The 18,568-nt window shown below is 48.8% G+C and overlaps 1 protein-coding gene across 2 annotated transcripts in view; it reads right to left on the bottom strand.

The window, feature by feature from the left end:
- LOC143291561 (uncharacterized) overlaps positions 1–18,568 on the bottom strand; it is a 160,648-nt gene that overhangs the window by 118,730 nt on the left and 23,350 nt on the right. The gene's annotated exons all lie outside the window — the stretch shown is intronic.

The raw sequence follows: 18,568 nt of genomic DNA, 5'->3' as shown, positions 1-18,568 counted from the left end.
AACAAAGGGATCCAACAAAAGTTAATCTTTGTACCACGGATAGTCAAAACATGAATTATATGGCGAATTTCTGTAATGAGTTCTCCTCTTGTCTTCAGATCAAAAGATTTTAAAGCTTGTAATACAGATTTAGAATCGACAGAAAGTAACACCTGAAATGTGGTAATTGGAAGATCAAGTAAGTGATTTAATCCGATTAATATAGCCATAAGTTCTGTTGTGAATATAGAAAAAATCTTTACTGATATGATAGTACTTCTCTACTTTTAATGACGGAATTATAAATACTGCCTCTGCCTGATTGTTATCAAGTACTGAACCATGTGTATATACTTAAAAATGATTTGGTCATTTTCTTGAATGTGAGATTTAACAAAAGCAGGGAGAGCAGGGCCTTCAGCTTTCTTTAAATCTAGGTAGTTAATGTCAAATGTTGCGTTGTTCATCTCCCATTTAGGTATTGTGGTGCATGGTAACTGAGGGGCAGTTGGATTGGATTTCACTCCTGAAGTTTTAAATATGCCAAAGGTAAGTACCTATAGTCGTGAGGGAGTGAATAGACTGTGCTCTTTTAGGGAAATGAAGGTTTGATTTTAAACTGATCTCTCGGCAATATTTTAATTTTGAACTGTTGTACTTCTCAAGATATACTTTGCTGATGCAAGTTTCGTCTGTTCTTCAAAGGGTACTACTTTAATTTCTGTGTATGTTTTTAAAGTTGAAGCATGAACTGGAACACCAATAGCAAGCTTATATGCTTTACTATCGTGTGTGTGTGTGTGTGTGTGTGTGTGTGTGTGTGTGTGTGTGTGTGTGTGTGTGTGTGTGTGTGCGGTGCTTCTGAATATGCATACGTGCACGTGCGACCGTGTATGATTGTGTACATGCATATGAGTGTGCTTGTGTGTTTGTCCGCTCGATCGCGCGCGCGTGTGGGCGTGTGTAGATACGTATGCCCCGCAGAACAAGGTATGTACCTTCTGTGTAAAATGAGTGACCCCATTTGTTCAGATGATGATAAAAATAAACAGGCTTCAGTGTGATGGTGGTTCGTTCAACATATGGGAAACATCACAGACACGTGGCTTGGCATATCAGTGTGCTTGGTTCACTGAACGCTGACATCTGGCGATCTTGTTGACTTTCTTCCATCTCTCTCTCCCCTTTCTCTCTCGCTTTCTTTCTCCACACCCTCTCTCTCTCTCTCTCTCTCTCCTCTCACTTTTCCCCCTCTTTCTTTCTTCCCACTCTCTCTCCCCCCTCTATCTCCCCTTCTCTCTTTGTCCCCTCTCTCCTCTCTCACTCACTCCCTTCCCCTCTCTCCTCTCTCTCTCTCACTCACTCCCTTCCCTTCTCTCCTCTCTCTCTCTCACTCACTCCCTTCCCCTCTCTCCTCTCTCTCTCACTCCCTTCCCCTCTCTCCTCTCTCTCTCTCAGTCACTCCCTTCCCCTCTCTCCTCTCTCTCTCACTCCCTTCCCCTCTCTCCTCTCTCTCTCTCAGTCACTCCCTTCCCCTCTCTCCTCTCTCTCTCACTCCCTTCCCCTCTCTCCTCTCTCTCTCTCTCTCACTCCCTTCCCCTCTCTCCTCTCTCTCTCACTCCCTTCCCCTCTCTCCTCTCTCTCTCTCACTCACTCCCTTCCCCTCTCTCCTCTCTCTCTCTCACTCACTCCCTTCCCCTCTCTCCTCTCTCTCTCTCTCTCAGTCACTCCCTTCCCCTTTCTCTTTCTCTCTCTCAGTCACTCCCTTCCCCTCTCTCCTCTCTCTCTCTCAGTCACTCCCTTCCCCTTTCTCTTTCTCTCTCTCTCTCACTCACTCCCTTCCCCTCTCTCCTCTCTCTCTCTCACTCACTCCCTTCCCCTCTCTCCTCTCTCTCTCTCTCTCAGTCACTCCCTTCCCCTTTCTCTTTCTCTCTCTCAGTCACTCCCTTCCCCTCTCTCCTCTCTCTCTCTCTCAGTCACTCCCTTCCCCTTTCTCTTTCTCTCTCTCTCTCACTCACTCCCTTCCCCTCTCTCCTCTCTCTCTCTCACTCACTCCCTTCCCCTTTCTCCTCTCTCTCTCTCACTCCCTTCCCCTCTCTCCTCTCTCTCTCTCACTCACTCCCTTCCCCTCTCCTCTCTCTCTCTCAGTCACTCCCTTCCCCTCTCTCCTCTCTCTCTCTCAGTCACTCCCTTCCCCTCTCTCCTCTCTCTCTCTCACTCACTCCCTTCCCCTCTCTCCTCTCTCTCTCTTACTCACTCCCTTCCCCTCTCTCTTTCTCTGTCTCTCCCGCTCTCTCTTTCTCCCCTCTCTCTTTCTCTCCCTCGCTCCTTCTCCTACAGTTGATCTCTCTCTCTCCCTCCCACACTCTCTCTCTCTCTCTCTCTCTCTCTCTCTCTCCGTCACATTTCTTCAACTTCCGCGTCCTGCCCCCAAACCTTCCGCCCTTCTCCCACTCCCCCTCCGCACCTCCACGACCCCCCCAGCAGGGAGAAGGAAGGGAGGGAGAAGGAAGGGAGAAGGGAGGGAGAAGGAAGGGAGGCAGGGAGAAGGAAGGGAGGCAGGGAGAAGGAAGGGAGGGAGAAGGAAGGGAGGCAGGGAGAAGGAAGGGAGGGAGAAGGGAGGGAGGAACAAGGAGAAGCGGAGAACGGACGGGAGGAGAAGCAACGAGGCGGGAAAGGAAGGAGGGAGAGGAAGACAGCAGAAGGAAGGAAACGGAAGAGGGGAAAGGAAGGAAGCACACGACACAGCGAGACGAAGGCAACGAGCAGGACACAGGCAGGGAGGGACAAGGAAGAGCGGGAAAGGCACGGAGAAGAAGGGACAACAGGAGGACCGAAGGAAGAAGGAAGGGACAAGGAGGGACACAGGAAGCAGCAGACAGCAACCGACGAGCAACAGCAACGGACAGAAGGAGGGAAGGAACAACAACGCGAACGACGACAGGGAGAGGAAAGCGATAAGGAACGACAGAACACCTACACGACAAGGCACAGGCAGCAGCAGCAAGGGAGGGAGAACAAGCAGGCACGAACAAGAACGCATGACAAGCACACGAGGACAAGGAAGGGAGCAGAAAAGGGAGGGACAGAAGGCAAGGAGCAAAGGAAGGACGAACGCGAAGCGGAGGGAGAAGGGAGGGGAAGGAAGGAGCAGGAGAAGCAGCAGGAGAAGAAGGGGACAAGGCACGACAAGGAGAGCAGGAGAAGGAGGACGGAGAAGGCAGAGAAGAGCACACTACAAGGGAGGGGGAAACATCGGGGGGGGGGGTAATCGTGAGCGGTGTAGTTTGCAGTTATTTGAGGTGAGAGGGAACAGGAATATATTTGTCTGTATTGCTTGGAAGTTTAATGCTCGTCACTCGACACGTCTCCTCACCTCTCTCAGCTCTACCGCTCTTATTCACCTCCCCCAAGCAATTGCTACCCCCTCTTCTTCAACCACCGACATCCCTGACCTTTACTGACTTTCTGACTCTCACCACACCCACCACCCCACCCCACACCCCACACCACGTACACGAACACAAACACTATTCCACTTTCTCATATGATGCAAATTTAACAATTATCCTTCTTACATAAAAAGGAACGGTAATGCTTTTTAACTCCAAACTGAGTTATGATGTTAGATAGATAGATAGTTAGTGATTTAGATAGTAATGAGATTGGTGATGCATTTGAAATAGTAGTTATTTCACAGGTGCTAGCCAGGAGATGATTGATGTCACATAGTTTAAATGCGATGCTTCAAAGTTAGTGTGTTGTTTTGCTAAAGTTCCGTTTGTAAAATTTTCACAAAGTTTTTTCCCCTTCTTTTTCTGACGTTTAATGTTTTTTTTTAAGGCACGACACGAGGACCCCAGGACGAGAACATGCTACCCGAAGAGGACAAGGAATCGGCCCAGACCCACGAGGACGCACAACGGACGACACGAGGGCTAGGACCCGACGCCCAGCCCCCCAGCAAAGAAGGACACTGCGCGCAAGAGGAACCGAATGCCCGGACGCGACAGAGACCCCCCCTAACCGAATTGGAGCGCTCCGCGACCCCAATCCTCCCGCAGACAACGACAGACGAACTGGCCCAGCCGCAACGAAGGCACGGGGCGCCCCCCACCAGCCAGGAGGAAGGGAGGGAGGGGGGAGAAAGGAAGGGAGGGAGAAGGAAGGGAGGGCAAGGGAGAATGAAGGGAGGGAGAAGGAAGGGAGGGAGGGAGAAGGAAGGGAGGCAGGGAGAAGGGAGGGAGGGAGAAGGAAGGGAGGCAGGGAGAAGGAAGGGAGGGAGAAGGAAGGAAGGGAGAAGGAAGGAAGGAAGGGAGAAGGGAGGGAGGGAGAAGGAAGGAAGGAAGGGAGAAGGGAGGGAGAAGGAAGGGAGGCAGGGAGAAGGGAGGGAGGGAGAAGGAAGGGAGGCAGGGAGAAGGGAGGGAGAAGGAAGGGAGAAGGGAGGGAGGGAGAAGGAAGGAAGGAAGGGAGAAGGGAGGGAGAAGGAAGGGAGGCAGGGAGAAGGGAGGGAGGGAGAAGGAAGGGAGGCAGGGAGAAGGAAGGGAGGCAGGGAGAAGGAAGGGAGGGAGAAGGAAGGAAGGAAGGGAGAAGGAAGGAAGGAAGGGAGAAGGAAGGGAGGGAGAAGGAGGGAGGCAGGGAGAAGGGAGGGAGGGAGAAGGAAGGGAGGCAGGGAGAAGGGAGGCATGGAGAAGGGAGGGAGGGAGAAGGAAGGGAGGCAGGGAGAAGGGAGGGAGGGAGAAGGAAGGGAGGGAGAAGGGAGGGAGAAGGAAGGGAGGGAGAAGGGAGGGAGAAGGAAGGGAGGCAGGGAGAAGGCAGGGAGGGAGAAGGAAGGGAGGGAGAAGGGAGGGAGAAGGAAGGGAGGCAGGGAGAAGGGAGGGAGGGAGAAGGAAGGGAGAAGGAAGGGAGGGAGATAGAAGGGAGGGAGGGAAAACGAAGGGGGGGGGGGGTAATCGTGAACGAACATGTGTATTTTGCATTTATTTGTGTGAATGAGAAACGCAGGTATATATTTTGTCTGTATTTGCTTTGGGGTTCTCTCTCTCTCTCTCTCTCTCTCTCTCTCTCTCTCTCTCTCTCTTCTGCTGGCTTTTTTTTTTAATTAAAAAGGCAATTGCTACCAATTCAATGTTCATCCATTCAATAGAATTTTGACTTTGACTTTGACTTTGACTTTCACACACACAGACACACACACACACACACACACACACACACACACACACACACACACACACACACACACACACACTCCAATTATGATCCAAATTATAACCAATTATCACCTTCATTACAAAAAAAGGCAAACAGCAAATCAAATCTTTTTAAACTCCCAAACACTGACGTATTTCCTGCTGATTAGATAGATAGATAGATAGAATGATATATAGAATGATAGATAGATGGAAACAATACTGACACGTCATAGAGTTATTTCACAGTGACACCAGAGACAGATGACTTGATGACGTCACAAAGTTTAAATCCGAGTGCTTCAAAAGTAGTGTGTTGTTTTGCTAAAGATTCCCCGTTGGAAAAAATTCTTCACAAAGTTTTTTCCCCTTCTTTTTCTGAACTTTAATGCTTCTTTCTTAAGCCCCCACCCCCCAACCCCCCGCCCCCACATCCTCCCCCCACACACACACACACTCCTCCCCCCACCCCATCCGATCCCCCGCCCCACCCCCACCCACCCCATCTCCCTCTCCCCCGCCCCCACATCCTCCCCACACACACACACACTCCTCCCTCCACCCCATCCGATCCCCCGCCCCGCCCCCCCCCCCTACCCCATCTCCCTCTCCCCCGCCCCCACATCCTCCCCACACACACACACACTCCTCCCCCCACCCCATCCGATCCCCCGCCCCCCCCACCCACCCCATCTCCCTCTCCCCAGCAACATCCTCCTCCTTGTTTTAATTCTTGAAAAACAAAGTGAAATTGAGCTGATTATCTTTTCCTGGTATTTTTTTTATTCTCATTGTCTGAACTCTCTCTCTCTCTCTCTCTCTCTCTCTCTCTCTCTCTCTCTCTCTTGTATTCCTCTAGTTTGTGTGTATGTGTGTGTATATATGCATGCGCACGTGTGTGTGTGTGTGTGTGTGTGTGTGTGTGTGTGACAGAGAGAGACAGACTGACAGAAGCATCACTGAGTGAGTACGCGTAAGTGCAAATCCTGTGTTCGCAAGAGACAGACAGACACACAAACACAGACACAGATAGACAATAACATGGACAGACTGATAGACAGACAGACAGTCAGACACTAACACGGACAGACTGATAGACAGACAGAGAGACAAATAGTGACAAAGACAGAGATACAGAGAGATATGCAGACAAGCAGAAACAGACACACAGAGACACAGAGCCTGACAGAGATAACAGACAACGTTCATGTGTGCACAACATGTAATATCTTTTTCCATGCGCGTCCATGCAAGCGTCTGAGCGTGCGTGCGTGAAAGCACGCGCGCACGCACTCTACCAAATCAATAGGAAAGCATTGTGTCTGGATTTCATGGGGAACTTTTGACACACAAAGACCACCATATGTTGTCCGGAGCGTAAGCCGTGGGGGGGGGGGGAGAGACTGGAAAGAGGAGGAGAGAGAGTGGAGTGGGGGGAGAAGGGGGGATACAAAACATATAGGAGGCATGGGGTGGGTAGGGAGGGGGGAGGGGAGTGGGAGGGGAGGGGGTGGGAGGAGGGGGTGGTGTGATGACAGGGAGGGGGAATGGTGGGGGGGGGGGGTTCGGAGGAGGGTGGGAGGAGGGGTGGTGTGATGACAGGGAGGGGAATGGGGGGGGGGGATTCGGAGGAGGGTGGGAGGAGGGGTGGTGTGATGACAGGGAGGGGAATGGTGGGGGGGGGGGAATTCGGAGGAGGGTGGGAGGAGGGGTGGTGTGATGACAGGGAGGGGAATGGGGGGGGGGGGATTCGGAGGAGGGTGGGAGGAGGGGTGGTGTGATGACAGGGAGGGGAATGGTGGGGGGGGGATTCGGAGGAGGGTGGGAGGAGGGGTGGTGTGATGACAGGGAGGGGAATGGTGGGGGGGGGGGGGAATTCGGAGGAGGGTGGGAGGAGGGGGTGGTGTGATGACAGGGAAATAAGGGAAGACAAGGAAGTTAATAAAGACATACACATAGCAGATACTGAATTTAAGATTTGTCAGTTCGCAGACAATACTTCATTTACGTTAGCGGGTGACAAATATTCATATGAAAAATTGTTTGAAGCATTAAACAGATTTGAAGATATTTCAGAGTTAAAAACGAACTACGAGAAAACAGTAAACGATTGGTTAGGCAGCAAAAAATACTCAACATAAATATACCTACCGCATATTAAAATGGATTGGAATCCAAAAGAGTTTAAGTTATTAGGACTCTGGTTTACGAAGGAAACTTCTCACGTGATTGAAAAAAAAACAAAAAAACTCGAGACAAATTCATTGAAGCAAAAAATTTACTCAGAACATGGCTTAAAAGAGCAACACAGATTGGAAGAATAGCTGTATTAAAACCGTTAATATTATCTAAACTTATTTACTTGTGCATTCTCTTGCCAAATCCACCTGACAGGCAGATCAAGCAGTTGCAAAAAACTGCGTTATGCGTTTATTTTGGGATAACAAAAACGATAAAATTATGAGACAATATTTTGTCCATAGTATTCAAAAAGGGGAGTTAGGTATTCCGGATATTGTAACATACTTACAATCATTAAAACTATAAGAATAACATTAAGATTGAAAGCAATGTAGCAGAAATTAACACAAAAGCTAAACACCTCCTAATGAGTGTAAATAAAGGATCTAAACAGTATTAATCTGTAGTAATGAATGAATTAGAAGTATCTAGCATTAAATCATTGACAATATGGGAGGAGAATCTAAATACACAGTTAGACAGGGAAGCAATATTGAAAAAGATTTGCAAAATAAACGATATTAAGTTAAAATGGTTTCGAATTAGAATTTGTCATATAATCCTGGTGACAAATACCATTTAAAAAAAAAAAAAAAACATGGGATTAACAGATAATGATAAATGCAGCTTCTGTGGTAGGCAGAAGGACACTGTAAACCATTACCTGTATGACTGCCAACACTCACCATCTTTTTGGACAGAATTACAAAGTATCATCATAAAAAAATTGTCAAAATTGTGCTGACCTAAATTTGAATAATAAGCTCAAATTATTTCGAACTGAAGAGAACAGCAGAATTAATGACATTACATTTTATCCTACTACTTGGAAAATTCTTCATTTACAGATGTAAACTAAACAAACTCAGACCAAATATCCAAATGTTCTTGACAGAATTAAAGATTTGATATCAAACTGAAAAACATGCACACCCACTGAACATACAAAAGCATGAATTTGTTATGAAATGGCTGCCATACATGAACTTGACAGAACAATGAACTTTGTCAAACCACCTTCACAATGCATTAGTTAAAGGAAAGTGGACTTCTGTTTCCCCAATGCTACTTTATTCTGTTACTTATTGTTGATGTTTTATGCTAGCTCTGCCTGCAATGCCCTTTGTCTTGTAGTGATACAAATTCATATCTCGAGCGCATTACATTGGCTATTCAGATGACGAAAAAAATGTGCAGTATGGACATTCACATGAAGAAATTTCCTACCTGTGCATACCAAGAAAATGACCCTGATTTGTCCCTTTTTTCCATTTTATTTATTTATTCATTTATTTGTGATCACATTTGTTGTTTGTTTTTTGTTGGTTTTGTTTTGTTTTTGTTGTTTGTTGTTGTTGTTTTTGTTGTTGTTGGTGGTGGTTTTTTTGTGTTTTTGTGTTGTTGTTTTTAACGAAGTGCATAGTTAGAACAGTGACAAAAAATGTATGTGGAATATGCACCATGTGGAATATGCACCATGTGGAATATGCACCATGTGGAATATGCACCATGTATCCCCTATGTTCTTCTGTATATGTCTTTGTCTTGTTACACCTTATCCTGTTATGCATTAAGTTCATGTAATGTATTCTATTCGTACTGTTTAGTTATATTAAGATTGGCACATTGTAAACAAAAATTGAATGAATAAAAATATTTTGAAAATTAAAAAACAAATAAATAAATTTTCTATAAAAAAAAAAATTAAACGTATGGGAAGATTAGGGGTAGGGAGGGTTCGGAGTGTGAGGAGGGTGTTGGAGTGTGGGTGGGAGGAGGGGCGGTGTGATGATGACAGGGAGGGGAATGGTGGGGGGTAGGAGGGGAATGGTGGGGCGGAGGGTGTTGGAGTGTGGGTGGGAGGAGGGGCGGTGTGATGATGACAGGGAGGGGAATGGTGGGGGGTAGGAGGGGAATGGTGGGGCGGAGGGTGTTGGAGTGTGGGTGGGAGGAGGGGCGGTGTGATGATGACAGGGAGGGGAATGGTGGGGGGTAGGAGGGGAATGGTGGGGGGTAGGAGGGGAATGGTGGGGGTATGAGGGGAATGGTGGGGGTAGGAGGGGAATGGTGGGGGGTAGGAGGGGAATGGTGGGGGTATGAGGGGAATGGTGGGGGTAGGAGGGGAATGGTGGGGGGTAGGAGGGGAATGGTGGGGGTATGAGGGGAATGGTGGGGGGTAGGAGGGGAATGGTGGGGGGTAGGAGGGGAATGGTGGGGGTAGGAGGGGAATGGTGGGGGGTAGGAGGGGAATGGTGGGGGGTAGGAGGGGAATGGTGGGGGTAGGAGCGGAGTGGTGGGGCGGAGGGTGTTGGAGTGTGGGTGGGAGGAGGGGCGGTGTGATGATGACAGGGAGGGGAATGGTGGGGGGTAGGAGGGGAATGGTGGGGCGGAGGGGGGGGGACTCGAAGGGTGAGGGAGAAGAGGGTGTGTGTGGCAGGAGAGGTGGTGGTTAAGATCGACAAGTGGTGGTATTGAACGTGTATCCCCAACCACGCACACCCACTCCGAAAACGGAGTATGACTGCCTAGTATGGCAGGCGTAGAAAACGGTCATTCACGTCAAAAGGCCGCTGGAGTATACATGGAGTGAATGATTATAGGAGCTGAAGCCACCGAAGTCCACGTGGGGATAGGGAGGGGGTGTGAATGGGTGGGTGGGGGTAGTAGTAGTAGTAGTAGTAGGCCTCCTTCGGTCATGGCTGACGATGGGTAGGGTATATCCGAACTAATGTCTACTTGGGCTGTCTGCTTGGACCAAGCAGCGTCGCCTGGTTGGGGGTACACACATACATACAGACAGACAGACACGATCTCTGTGTCCCTCTCTCTCTTTCTCTCTGCCTCTGTCACCCCATCTCCCTCTCTCCGCACGTGTTTCTGTCTAAATATAATCCCACTCATTCCCCTCTCTTCATACTGAGTTCCGTGGGGCAGGATGTGGTGTCAGGTGAACACTGTAAAGCCATGTGTGGAGGTCCTGGCTGTGTCAGGCGAACACTGTAAAGCTATGTGTCGAGGTCCAGGCTTCGGCAGTCACACACCTGCAGGATGTGGTGTCAGGTGAACACTGTAAAGCCATGTGTCGAGGTCCTGGCTGTGTCAGGTGAACACTGTAAAGCCATGTGTCGAGGTCCTGGCTGTCAGGTGAACACTGTAAAGCCATGTGTCGAGGTCCTGGCTGTCAGGTGAACACTGTAAAGCCATGTGTCGAGGTCCTGGCTGTGTCAGGTGAACACTGTAAAGCCATGTGTCGAGGTCCTGGCTGTGTCAGGTGAACACTGTAAAGCTATGTGTCGAGGTCCTGGCTGTGTCAGGTGAACACTGTAAAGCCATGTGTCGAGGTCCTGGCTGTGTCAGGTGAACACTGTAAAGCCATGTGTGGAGGTCCTGGCTGTGTCAGGTGAACACTGTAAAGCCATGTGTCGAGGTCCTGGCTGTGTCAGGTGAACACTGTAAAGCTATGTGTCGAGGTCCAGGCTTCGGCAGTCACACACCTGCAGGATGTGGTGTCAGGTGAACACTGTAAAGCCATGTGTCGAGGTCCTGGCTTCGGCACAGCCACACACCTGCAGGGTGTGGTGAACAGTTCTGTGTGGCCACCCTATGACTCATCACTCTATTCTTAGGAGGAGGAGGAGGGGTGGGGAGAACAACAAGAAGAAGGGGGTGAAGAAGAAGAAGGGGGTGAAGAAGAAGAAGGAGGAGGAAGCCACTGAGAAATTACTTCCAAAAGGAAATCTGATTTTCTTTTTCTTTTTTTTCTGCATGAATAGAAAAAAGGACGGATTGGATTGGTGACACAGACAGTGAGGAGAAGGTGTTGAAGAAGGGGGAGACAGTGGGAGGCAGGGGAGAGAGATTGTGAGAGAGTGAGGGAGAGAGGGAGGGAGAGAGAGGGAGTGAGAGATGGGGAGAAAGAGAGAGGGGGGGAGATAAAGGGAGAGGGGAGAGACAGAGGGGGTCAAAGAAAGAGAATGGGAGAGAGAGGGGGGAAAGAAAGGGAAGGAGGGGGACAGGGGAAAGAGAGGGAGGGACGAAGAGAGAGACAGGGGGAGAAAGAGAAAGTGGGACAGAGAGCGAGGGGAAGGAAAGAGGGGGAGGCAGGAGAGAGGGGAGGGGAGAGAAAGAGAGAGAGAGGAGTGACCGAGAAATGGAGAGGGAGAAAGAGAGAGGGAAACGGAGAGAGTAGGTGAGAGGGATGGGGGAAAGAGAGAGAGGTGAGGAAGAGAGAGGGAAATGGAGGGAGTAGGTGAGAGGGATGGGGGAAAGAGAGAGAGGTGAGGAAGAGAGAGGGAAATGGAGGGAGTAGGTGAAAGGGATGGGGGAAAGAGAGCGAGAGAGAGAGGGAGAAGGGTGAGGAAGAAAGGGAGGGGAGTTGGACGGAGAGAAAGAGAGAATAGAATGTGGAGACAGAGATAGAGAGAGGGAGAGAGAGGGAGAATAGAATGTGGAGACAGAGATAGAGAGAGGGAGAGAGAGGGAGAATAGAATGTGGAGACAGAGAGAGAGAGGGAGAGAAAGATAATAGAATGTGGAAACAGAGAGAGAGAGAGAGAGAGAGGGAGAATAGAATGTGGAGACAGAGAGAGAGGGAGAGAGAGGAAGAATAGAATGTGGAAACAGAGAGAGAGAGGGAGAGAGAGGGAGAATAGAATGTGGAAACAGAGAGAGGGAGGGAGAGAGAGGAAGAATAGAATGTGGAGACAGAGAGAGAGAGGGAGAGAGAGGAAGAATAGAATGTGGAGACAGAGAGAGGGAGGGAGAGAGAGGAAGAATAGAATGTGGAAACAGAGAGAGAGAGGGAGAGAGAGGGAGAATAGAATGTGGAAACAGAGAGAGAGAGAGGGAGAGAGAGGGAGAATAGAATGTGGAAACAGAGAGAGAGAGAGGGAGAGAGAGGGAGAATAGAATGTGGAAACAGAGAGAGAGAGAGGGAGAGAGAGGGAGAATAGAATGTGGAAACAGAGAGAGAGAGAGGGAGAATAGAATGTGGAAACAGAGAGAGAGAAAGAGTGAGAGTTTGTCGTGCATCTTACAAACGAGTCCACGCAATGCACAATACTAACTTTGTCTGTCTGTCTGTCTGTCTGTCTGTGTGACTCTCCCAACTGCTCCTGTTATAGAACGTGGAGTATGTATGTATGTATGAATGTATACCGTGTGTGTGTTTGTGCATATACGTCTGTGTGTGTATGTGTTTATGTGTGTTCATGTGTTGTATGTGTGAGAGTGTATGTGTGTGTGAATGCGTGTGTATTAATGTGTGTGTGTGTGAATGCGTGTGTATTAATGTGTGTGCGTGTGTTGTGTGCGTGTATGGGCGCGCACGCCCACGTGTGTGTGTGTGTGTGTGTGTGTGTGTGTGTGTGTGTGTGGTGTGTGTGTGTGTGTGTGTGTGTGTGTGTGTGGTGTGTGTGTGTGTGTGTGTGTGTGTGGTGTGTGTGTGTGTGTGTGTGGTGTGTGTGTGTGTGTGTGTGTGTGTGGTGTGTGTGTGTGTGTGTGTGTGTGTGTGTGGTGTGTGTGTGTGTGTGTGTGTGGTGTGTGTGTGTGTGTGTGTGTGTGTGTGTGTGGTGTGTGTGTGTGTGTGTGTGTGTGTGGTGTGTGTGTGTGTGTGTGTGTGTGTGTGTGTGTGTGTGTGTGTGTGTGGTGTGTGTGTGTGTGTGTGTGTGTGTGTGTGTGTGTGTGTGTGTGTGTGTGTGTGAGTGTGTGTGTGTGTGAGAGTGTGTGTGTGTGTGTGAGTGTGTGTGTGTGTGTGTGTGTGTGTGTGTGTGTGTTGTGTGTGTGTGTGTGTGTGTGTGAGTGTGTGTGTGTGTGTGTGTGTGTGTGTGTGTGTGTGTGGTGTGTGTGTGTGTGTGTGTGTGTGTGGTGTGTGTGTGTGTGGGTGTGTGTGTGTGTGTGTGTGTGTGTGTGTGTGTGTGTGTGTGGTGTGTGTGTGTGTGTGTGTGTGTGTGTGAGTGTGTGTGTGTGTGTGTGTGTGTGTGTGTGTGTGTGTGTGTGTGTGTGTGTGTGTGTGTGTGTGTGTGTGTGAGTGTGTGTGTGTGTGTGTGTGTGTGTGTGTGTGTGTGTGTGTGTGTGTGTGTGTGTGTGTGTGTGTGTGTGAACGCCTTGTAATGAAACCGACGAGGACACAGGGATGTACTTTGCCGTGACATTTCATCTGATCTCTTTCCAGCCCTCCCCCCGCCCCCCTCCCTCCATCTCCATCTCCCCCCACAGTTGAAATTAGCCTGTGACTGAAACAGAACAACTCCACAAGCTGTCGTATTATGTCTTCCGGAGACACTGTGAGTGAAATAGAACAACTCCTCAAGCTGTCGTGTTCTGTGACTGAAATAGAACAACTCCTCAAGCTGTCGTGGTCTGTGACTGAAATAGAACAACTCCACAAGCTGTCGTGTTCTGTGACTGAAATAGAACAACTCCACAAGCTGTCGTGTTCTGTGACTGAAATAGAACAACTCCTCAAGCTGTCGTGGTCTGTGACTGAAATAGAACAACTCCACAAGCTGTCGTGTTCTGTGACTGAAATAGAACAACTCCACAAGCTGTCGTGTTCTGTGACTGAAATAGAACAACTCCTCAAGCTGTCGTCTTCTGTGAGTGAAATAGAACAACTCCACAAGCTGTCGTGTTCTGTGACTGAAATAGAACAACTCCACAAGCTGTCGTGTTCTGTGACTGAAATAGAACAACTCCACAAGCTGTCGTCTTCTGTGAGTGAAATAGAACAACTCCTCAAGCTGTCGTGTTCTGTGACTGAAATAGAACAACTCCTCAAGCTGTCGCGTTCTGTGACTGAAATAGAACAACTCCTTAAGCTGTCGTGTTCTGTGACTGAAATAGAACAACTCCTCAAGCTGTCGTGTTCTGTGACTGAAATAGAACAACTCCTCAAGCTGTCGCGTTCTGTGACTGAAATAGAACAACTCCTCAAGCTGTCGCGTTCTGTGACTGAAATAGAACAACTCCTCAAGCTGTCGCGTTCTGTGACTGAAATAGAACAACTCCTCAAGCTGTCGCGTTCTGTGACTGAAATAGAACAACTCCTCAAGCTGTCGCGTTCTGTGACTGAAATAGAACTCCTCAAGCTGTCGCGTTCTGTGACTGAAATAGAACTCCTCAAGCTGTCGCGTTCTGTGACTGAAATAGAACTCCTCAAGCTGTCGCGTTCTGTGACTGAAATACAACTCCTCAAGCTGTCGCGTTCTGTGACTGAAATAGAACTCCTCAAGCTGTCGCGTTCTGTGTCCCGGAGACACTGCTCAGGGATCGTCAGTTTCCGTAAGTGGTGCGAGAGGGGGGGGGGGCATCGGGGGGGGGGGGGGGGGTCAGAGACAGAGAGAGAGTGGAGACAGTGAGAGTGGAGAGAGAGGGACACAGAGAGAGAGAGAGAGAGAGAGAGAGAGAGGATGGGAAGAGAGGGTGGGGAGAGAGAGGAGGTGGGGAGAGGTAGAGGGTGGGGAGAGAGATGGTGGGGAGAGAGAGAGAGAGAGAGTGTGGGGAGAGAAAGTGGGGAGAGAGAGAGAGTGGGGAGAGAGAGAGAGTGGGGAGAGAGAGAGAGTGGGGAGAGAGAGAGAGAGAGGGTGGGGAGAGAGAGAGAGAGAGGGTGGGGAGAGAGAGATGGTGGGGAGAGAGAGAGGGTGGGGAGAGAGAGAGAGAGATGGTGGGGAGAGAGAGAGGGTGGGGAGAGAGGGAGAGAGAGAGGGTGGGGAGAAAGAGAGAGGGAGAGAGGGGGGGAGAGAGAGGGGGGGAGAGAGAGGGGGGGAGAGAGATGTGGGGGAAGAGAGAGGGGGGAGAGAGAGGGTGGGGAGAGAGAGAGGGTGGGAAGAGAGAGAGACGGGGGGAGAGGGGGGAGAGGGGGTAGAGAGAGGGTGGCGAGAGAGAGAGGGTGGGGAGAGAGAGAGAGAGAGAGGGTGGGGAGAAAGAGAGGGGGGGGGGGAGAGAGAGGGGGGAGAGAGAGAGGAGGGGGGAGAGGGGGGAGAGAGTGGGGGGAGAGAGAGGGTGGCGAGAGAGAGAGGGTGGGGAGAGAGAGAGAGGGTGGGGAGAGAGAGAGAGAGAGAGAGGGTGGGGAGAAAGAGAGAGGGGAGGGAGAGATGGTGGGGGAATAGAGAGGGTGGAGAGAGAGAGAGGGTGGGGAGAAAGAGAGAGGGGGGAGAGAGAGGGGGGGAGAGAGAGGGTGGGGAGAGAGAGGGGGGGGAGAGAGAGAGGGTGGGGAGAGAGAGAGGGTGGGGAGATATAGATAAATGGGGGGGGTAGACAGGGTGGGGAGAGAGAGAGTGGGGAGAGAGAGTGGTGGGAGAGAGAGGGTGGGGAGAGAGATAGAGAGGGTAGAGAGAGAGAGAAAAAAAAGGTTGGGGAGAGAGAGAGGGAGAGAGCGGGGGGTTTGGGGAGAGAGAGAGAGGGTGGGAGAGAGGGAGAGAGAAGGGGGGGAGAGAAAGAGGGGGAACGAGTGAGAGGGAGAGAGACAGAGACAGAGGAAAAGAGAGGGGAGAGAGAGAGAGATTGACAAACAGGGAGAGAGAGAGGGAGAGAGGGGGAGAGAGAGGGAGAGAGAGGGAGAGAGAGGGGAGAGAGAGGGAGAGAGAGGGGGAGAGAGAGGGGGAGAGAGAGACACATAGAGAGGGGGAGAGAGGAGGGAGAGAGATTGATAAATAAAGAGGGAGAGAGACACAGAGGGAGAGAGAGGAGGGAGAGGGAGAGAGAGAGATTGATAAATAGAGAGGGAGAGAGAGAGGGAAAAAGAGAGAGATTGATAAATAGAGAGAGAGGGAGAGAGAGACAGGGAGAGAGACACAGAGAGAGGGAGAGAGAGGAGGGAGAGAGAGGAGGGAGAGAGAGAGAGATTGATAAATAGAGAGGGAGAGAGAGGAGGAGATTGACAAACAGGGAGAGAGAGGGGGAGAGAGAGAGAGGTTGACACTCTCTTCTCCTCTCTCTCTCTCCACCCTTTCCCCACTCTCACTCTCACTCTCTCTCTCTCTCTCTCTCTCTCTCTCTCTCCCCACCCTTTCCCCACTCTCTCTCTCCCCACATACCCGAAAACAGTTCTTTAATGCTCACATACAGTCAATAAGATTATGCTTCTACGCTGTGGGATTCTGCTAACGCAAATACTCTAAAACCTCTTGTTACATTATACAAACGTGCTTTGAAATTAGTTTTATTAAAGTCATGTTCATTAACTCCTAATGATTATAGGTCACTTGATATCCTCCCACTGGAGCTAAAACTAGAATATAATAAGGCTGTTTTTATGCACAAAATAGTAAGCGGCTACGCACCTCCTTCATTTACAAATAACTTCCCAATAAATAACATAAGACGTAAGTTGCATATACCTCGTCCAAATCTTGATCAGAAGTCCAGTCTCACACGCAGTGGGGGAACATAATGGAATAATTTACCATCACATTTTTAAAATATAACTAACCACAACTTTAAGCAAAATCTAAAAATATACCTATTCACAAAACTTGACGTCACCTGAAATCCAACATTGCTTTCAACAATCTGTGGGTTCCCTCTCACTCTCTCTTGAGTGAGTGCATTTGTGTGTGTGTGTGTGTGTGTGTGTGTGTGTGTGTGTGTGTGTGTGTGTGTGTGTATGTAAACTGGTGGGATGGTGTTTGATCGCAACGGAAGGACTGTTGTTTTGTCCGTTGGGCCTTTAGTTTTGTTTGGTTGTGTTGTTGTTTTTATGTGTGTGTGTGCGTTTCATGCTTTTTTCTTATTTCTTTGTGTGTGTGTGTGTGTGTGTGTGTGTGTGTGTGTGTGTGTGTGTGTGTGTGTGTGTGTGTGTGTGTGTGTGTGTGTGTGTGTGTGTGTGTGTGTGTGTGTGTGTGTGTGTGTGGAATGGCTGTGAATTGTGGAATAATGGGAAAATACTGATGTATTTTGATGTGTTTAATTTTTTCTTCTTTTTTTGCTCATTTTCGCTTCTTTGGCAAATTTGACCATGCCAAACCACTTCTCAGGCAACATCACTGGCTGCCAGAGCATGCACGTGTGGAGTACAAATTAGCAACACTCTGTTACCGTTCCCTTCATGGTCAGTCCCCTGCATACATTTCTCATCTCTTGACCCTGCATGTGCCATCCAGATCATTGCGGTCTTCAAATACCGGTCACCTCGCCATTCCCCGACTCCATCCAGAGAAACATGGCAGACGTTCTTTTTCATTTGTTGGTCCTTCAACTTATAACTCACTCTCCCAGACACTTAGAAAGACTCTCTCCCAGACACTTAGAAAGGCTCTCTCCCAGACACTTAGAAAGACTCTCTCCCAGACACTTAGAAAGACTCTCTCCCAGACACTTAGAAAGACTCTCTCCCAGACACTTAGAAAGGCTCCCAGATTGGCTGGGCTTAAGACCCACCTTTACAAACTCCATCTGACTGAATAAGTTAACACCAGATGTAACCTACGCCATGGGTTTTAAGTGCTGAAACCTTTTAATGTTTTATGTATGTGCATATGTGCATATATATATATATATATATATATATATATATATATATATATATATATATATATATATATATATATATATATGTGTGTGTGTGTGTGTGTGTGTGTGTGTGTGTGTGTGTGTGTGTGCATACTTTTTTGTTGATAAGTGTAGATATATATATATACTTGTGTGTGTATGAGCATAGTGTTGTGGATAAGTGTGTAAATATCCCTGCCTTCTTAAGAAATTGTGATGGCGCTTACAGCTCTCCAAGGGAATAAGCGTCTTAAAATGTACTTTATTATTATTATTGTTATCATTCTGGGTGGACAGACAGACACTTTTGTGTGTGGTCTTTTTTTAATAGTTAGGAGACAGACAGGTAGACAGACAGACAGATAGGTAGACAGACAGACAGACAGATAGGTAGACAGGTAGGTGGACAGACAGATAGATAGACAGACAGGTAGACAGACAGACAGATAGGTGGACAGGTAGGTGGACAGACAGATAGATAGACAGACAGGTAGACAGACAGACAGATATGTGGACAGGTAGGTGGACAGACAGATAGATAGACAGACAGGTAGACAGACATACAGATAAGTAGACATATAGGTAGACAGACAGACAGACATATAGGTAGACATACAGACAGACAGACAGACAGATAGATAGACAGACAGACAGGTAGGTAAACAGAC

This window comes from Babylonia areolata, chromosome 17 (genome assembly GCF_041734735.1).
Source record: "Babylonia areolata isolate BAREFJ2019XMU chromosome 17, ASM4173473v1, whole genome shotgun sequence".
Lineage (NCBI taxonomy): Eukaryota > Metazoa > Mollusca > Gastropoda > Neogastropoda > Buccinidae > Babylonia > Babylonia areolata.
This window is presented reverse-complemented; position numbering and strand designations above follow the sequence as displayed.